Below are 5,960 nucleotides of genomic sequence, written 5' to 3'. Positions count from 1 at the left end.
GTGCAATCTCAAGAATGACAGAATGATCACAGTTCATTTCCAAGGCAAACCATTCAACATCACAGTAAACCAAGTCTATGCCCTGGCAAGTTTGGCCTTCGGATACAAAATGAAACAGGGCAAAGGCTAACAGAGTTTTGTCAAGAGAAAACACTGGTCATAGCAAACACCCTTTTCCAACACAAGAGATGACTCTACACTGGACATCACTAGATGGTCAATACAGAAATCAGACTGATTATATTCTTTGCAGCTAATGATGGAGAATGTTTATATAATCAGCAAAAGAAAGACATGAGCTGACTGGCTCAGGTCATCAGCTCCTTACTGCAAAATTCAGGCTTAAATTTAAGAAAGTAGGGAAAACCAATAGGACATTCAGGTATGACTTAAATCAAATCCCTTATGATTGTACAGTGGAGGTGACAAATAGATTCAAGGGGTTAGATCTGGAAGACAGAGTGCCTGAAGAAATGGTGGACAGAGGTTCATAACATGGTACAGGAGGCAGTGACCAAACCAACTCAAAGAAAAAGAAATGCAACAAGCAAAGTGGTGGTCTGAGGAGACTTTACACATAGCTGAGGAAAGAAGAGAAGCAAAAAGCAAGGAAGAATGGGAAAGATATACCCAACTGAAGGCAGAGTTGCAGAGAATAGCAAGGAAACATAAGAAGGCCTTCTTAAATGAACAGTGCAAAGAAGTAGAGGAAAACAATGGAATGGGAAAGTCTAGAGATCGCTTCAAGAAAATTGGAGATATCAAAGGAACATTACATGCAAAGATGGCCACAATAAAGGACAGAAATGGTAAGGACCTAACAGAAGCAGAAGAGATTAAAAAGACGTGGCAAGAATATACAGAAAAAACTATACAAAAAAAAGGTCTTAAGGACCGAGAAAACCACAACGGTGTGGCCATTCACCTAGAGCCTGTCATCCTGAAGTCTGAAGTCAAGCAGGCTTTAGGAAGCATTACTACCAACTAGTAGTTGTCCACTAGTACTACTGCTAGTGGAAGTGATGGACTTCAGAATTTCAAATCCTAAAAGATGATGCTGTTAAAATCCTGCACTCAAAGTGCCAGCAAATTTGTAAAACTCAGCAGTGGTCACAGGACTGGAAAAGGCTAATTTTCATTCCAATCCCCAAAAAGGGCAACGCCAAAGAAGGTACAAACTAGCATACAATTGCACTCTTTTTGCAAGTTAATAAGGTAGCGCTCAAAGTCCTTCAAGCTAGGCTTCAATAGTACGTGAACTGAGAACTTCCAGATGCACAAGCTGGATTTAGAAAAGGCAGAGGAGCCAGAGACAAATTGCCAACATTTGTTGGATCATAGAGAAAGCAAGGAAATTCCAGAAAAACGTCTACTTTTGCTTCATTGACTACATTAAAGCTTTGGACTGAGCGGTTCACAACAAACTGTGGAAAACTCTTAGAGAGAAGAGAATACCAGACCACCTTACCTGTCTCCTGAGAAAGCTGTCTCCTGAAAAACCTATACGTGAGTCAAGAAGCAACAGTTAGAGACTTACATGGAACAATTGATTGGGTCAAAATTGGGAAAGGAGTACAACAAAGTTATGTATTGTCATCCGATTTATTTAACTTATATGCACAGTATTATGTGAAATGTGGGGGTGGATGAATCACAAGCTGGAATCAAGATAGCCAGGAGAAATATCAAGAACCTCAGATATACAGATGATACCATCTAATGGCAGAAAGTGAAGAGGAACTAAAGAGCCTCATGATGAATATAAACAAGGAGAGTGAAAAAGCTGGCTTAAAACTCAACATTCAAAAACCTAGGATCATGGCATTCAGTCCCATCATTTCATGGCAAATAGATGGGGACAAAATGGAAGCACTGACAGATTTTATTTTCTTGGGCTCCAAAATCACTATGAGTGGTGACTACAGCCAAGAAATTAAAAGACACTTGTTTCTTGAAGGGAAAGCTATGACTAACCTAGACAGCACATTAGAAAAGCAAAGATATCACTTTGCCAACAAAAGTCCATATAGTCAAAGCTATGGTTTTTCCAGTAGTCATGTATGGATGTGGGAGTTGGACCATAAAGAAGGCAGAGCACCATAGAATTGATGCTGTCAAATTGTGGTGATGGAGAAGACTCTTGAGAGTCCCTTGGACTTCAAGGAGATCAAGCCAGTCAATCCTAAAGGAAGTCAACCCTGAATATTCATTGGAAGAACTGATGCTGAAGCTGAATCTCCAATACTTTGGCCACCTGCTGCAAAGAGCCAATTCATTAGAAAAGGCTCTGATGCTGGGAAATATTGAAGGCAAAAGGAGAAGAGAGAGTCAGAGGATGAGATGGTCAGGTAGCATCACCAACTCAATGGACATGAATCTGAAAGCTCCAGGAGATAGTGAGGACAAGGAAAACTGGTGTGCTGCAGTCCATGGGATCTCAAAGAGTTGGACATGACTTAGTGACTGAACAACAACAACATATTAAGAAAAAAAATTATACATAAGGACAAGATAGTAAGGATACAAAGTTGGACACTCTGTAATTTTGGCATTCAAGTAGTTCAGGGTCTTGATGCAGAAGTTATGAGCACATAATCAAGTGACCACACTTAGCTTGATCTAACAGAGGCACAGACATGGTAGCACTGGAACCAGGACAGCCATCAGTTCTCATTTGGAAGCCCTGGGAAGACAGAATCTGGACAGATGAGAAAGGATTTGGAGACACAGAGAAAGTGGAGGAAGGGTAATTCAATCACAGATGACAATTTAGACTAAAGCTCAGACTGTGACAATGCTTGACATTCAGTGGCAGCTGTTCAAAAGCTACCTGGGTTGGTAAAGGAACGGATATCATTGGGACATCACCCATATGTGGACCTTCAGAAATGATGCTTTATTTAATCCTCATTGTAAGTGCAAAAATTAGATATTAGTATTCCTTTTTGAAATAATCGGGGCTTCCCTCATAGCTCAGTTGGTAAAGAATCCACCTGCAATGCAGGAGACCCCGGTTCAATTCCTGGGTTGGGAAGATCCCCTGGAGAAGGGATAGGCTACCCACTCCAGTATTTTTGGGCTTCCCTTGTGGCTCAGCCGGTAAAGAATCCACCTGCAATGTGGGAGACCTGGGTTTGATCCCTGGGTTGGGAAGATCCCCTGGAGAAGGGAAAGGCTACGCACTCAAGTATTCTAGCCTGGAGAATTCCATGGACCAGTCGATCAGGTCACAAAGAGTCAGACATGACTGAGTGACTTTCACTTTCACTTTTCACTTGAAATAATCAGTTGAGAACCTGAAAGTTTAAGGAAACTTCCCGAGATCCCTCACATCACCACTGAACTTAAAAAAATTTCTCTGTGAGCCCAAAACCCCTGAGTTTTACTTCAATGCTTTTTTAGTTTGTGATAGGATTTCCTTCTGTTGTTGTTGTTGTTGTTTTTGAGAGGGAAGGGAACTTACTATCTAATAGGTGCTAATTGACAAGACACTTTATTCAAAATTCCTCTTCAAAAATGATTAAAGTAGTATATGCGATGGCTCAGCAGTAAAAAAAAAAGAACCCACCTGCCAATGCAGGAGACAGGTTTGATCCCTGAGTCAGGAAAATCCTCTGGAGAAGGACATAGCATCTCACTCTAGGATTCTTGCCTGGAGAATCCAGTGGACAGAGGAGCCTGGGGGCTCGCGAAGAGTTGGACACAACTTTGTGACTAAACAACAACAGTAACTCGCTCACCCTAAGGGAAAAACTAGTTAATCAGTTAACCATCTCCCACTCAGACGCCATTATCCCCACCAGCTCTCCAGCAACCAGTGGAGGGGAACTCCATTCTCTTGTCCATCGTAAAGTACATTCAAACGTAGAGCGAGGTCTGTGTGTGCCCTATGCTCTGTAGCATGTCCTTCTCATTTAACAATATCTCACTGTATTTACTTTAGATAACTGGATACAAACCTTGAAAAGCTACCTGACAGCTCAAAACTTAAGACACTGTAATTTCCCTATTGCTGGACATTCATGATTCTTTTTTTTTGCTTCATGTTTTTATTTCTTCATAAAAGACTTCCAAAAACTAAGTTGCTAGATGAAAGGACTTTTTAAAAAAAAAAAACTATTATGCATATTGTCCAAAAAAAAACTTAAAATGTAGCAATTCTCTTACTGTCTCAAATTGACATTGTATTGACAAAAATTAGCTGAGATCTGTATATCTCTCAGTGTATGAATAACTTTCTACAACTTTACTGAAGCATAACTGATATATAAAAAACTGCATATATTTAATGGAGAAGGCAATGGTACCCCACTCCAGTACTCTTGCCTGGAAAATCCCATGGGCAGAGTAGCCTGGTAGGCTGCAGTCCATGGGGTCGCTACAAGTCGGACACGACTGAGTGACTTCACTTTCACTTTTCACTTTCATGCATTGGAGAAGGAAATGGCAACCCACTCCAGTGTTCTTGCCTGGAGAATCCCAGGGACGGGGGAGCCTGGTGAGATCCCGTCTATGGGGTCGCACAGAGTCGGACACAACTGAAGTGACTTAGCAGCAGCAGCAGCATATATTTAAAGTATACAATTTGAAAAGTTTATATATATATATATATATATATATATGTGTGTATATATATATATATGGCTCCACAAAACCAACACCACAATCAAGATAATGAAAATATCCATTACCCCCCCCATTGATTTTTCTCTTTCTTTTTTTTTTAAATTTAAGTTTATTTATTTTAATTGGAGGCCAATTACTTTACAATATTGTATTGGTTTTGCCATATATCAACATGAATCCATTTGTAATTCATTCCTCCCTTTCACTACCCCTTATTCTGGCCACGGTGAACTGCTGATTTGCTTTTTGATACTACAGATTAGCTTACATTTTCTAGAATTATAAGATAGACTTTGGAGTACTTATTTGTTTCTCACTACGTTTTCAGCCATGTCTCAGACACTGAGACGACAATTGACACGCAGTGGGTCTGGTTGGCGTATGTGAGTACTGAGGGACCTTGGAAAAGCCAAACACATGACCAATACACCTCTAGCTCAGGTAATACGTGAGGGAAACCAGGGTACTTCTAGCTTTCAGTCCTCTTACCTGCATTCCTCTTACCAACATGGGTGGAGAGTGCAGTGTTCACTTAAAAGCAGACTAATACTAGACTAACCTGAAGGTAGTGTAGTCTCCTATCCTTTCATTAAATGAAATGCCTTCTAGAATATCTAGAAAACAGATCATCTGATAGGTATATATTAATTCATGTTACTCATTTAATCGTAGAATACTTACTGAACATTACTGCGCACCGCTTACTATGCTAGGTACTGGACTCTGCCCTCTTGGAGCTCACAAACAAGTGGGAGAGACAAATAATGATCACCTAATCACACTTAAGTATACAATTATTTTTGAGATACATGCTCCTAAGGGAAGGAACATGATTATATTACAGCCTCTAATAAATGTATCTCACTTGGACAGGGAGGAGGGTTTCCTAAGATAGTTAGACCTGAACTGTTATCCAGGAAAAGAAAAAAGGAAAAAAATGACAAGGAGATAATGAGAAAAAATTCAGCAGAAGCAAATGAAGAGGAAGTACTTGTGAGCAAACAGACAAAAGCCCTGTGTCAGGCATCCTCGGTGCCAGAGGTTCAAGGTGGCTGGGAAACAAGTGAGAGCAGAGAGAAAAGCAAACACTAGGCCTAGAGGACCTCACAGGCAGGGTCAGGATTCCATTCTTAACTTCGAGAACGATGGGAAGCCACCAAAGGGTTTGAAGCAGTAGAATGAGAATGCTCATTGTTGAATTTTGAAAAGATCACTTGGCAGCTGCAAGGATCAGACTGAGGGCTCGAGAGTAAGCTCTTACAAGAGATGAGATACTAGGGTGAAGGAGTATCAGTGCAGATGGAGCCATGTGAGAGGACTCGAGAGAATATTAG

Source organism: Bos javanicus, chromosome 7 (genome assembly GCF_032452875.1).
Source record: "Bos javanicus breed banteng chromosome 7, ARS-OSU_banteng_1.0, whole genome shotgun sequence".
Lineage (NCBI taxonomy): Eukaryota > Metazoa > Chordata > Mammalia > Artiodactyla > Bovidae > Bos > Bos javanicus.
The sequence above is the reverse complement of the archived record's forward strand: the minus strand, read 5'-3'. Positions refer to the sequence as shown.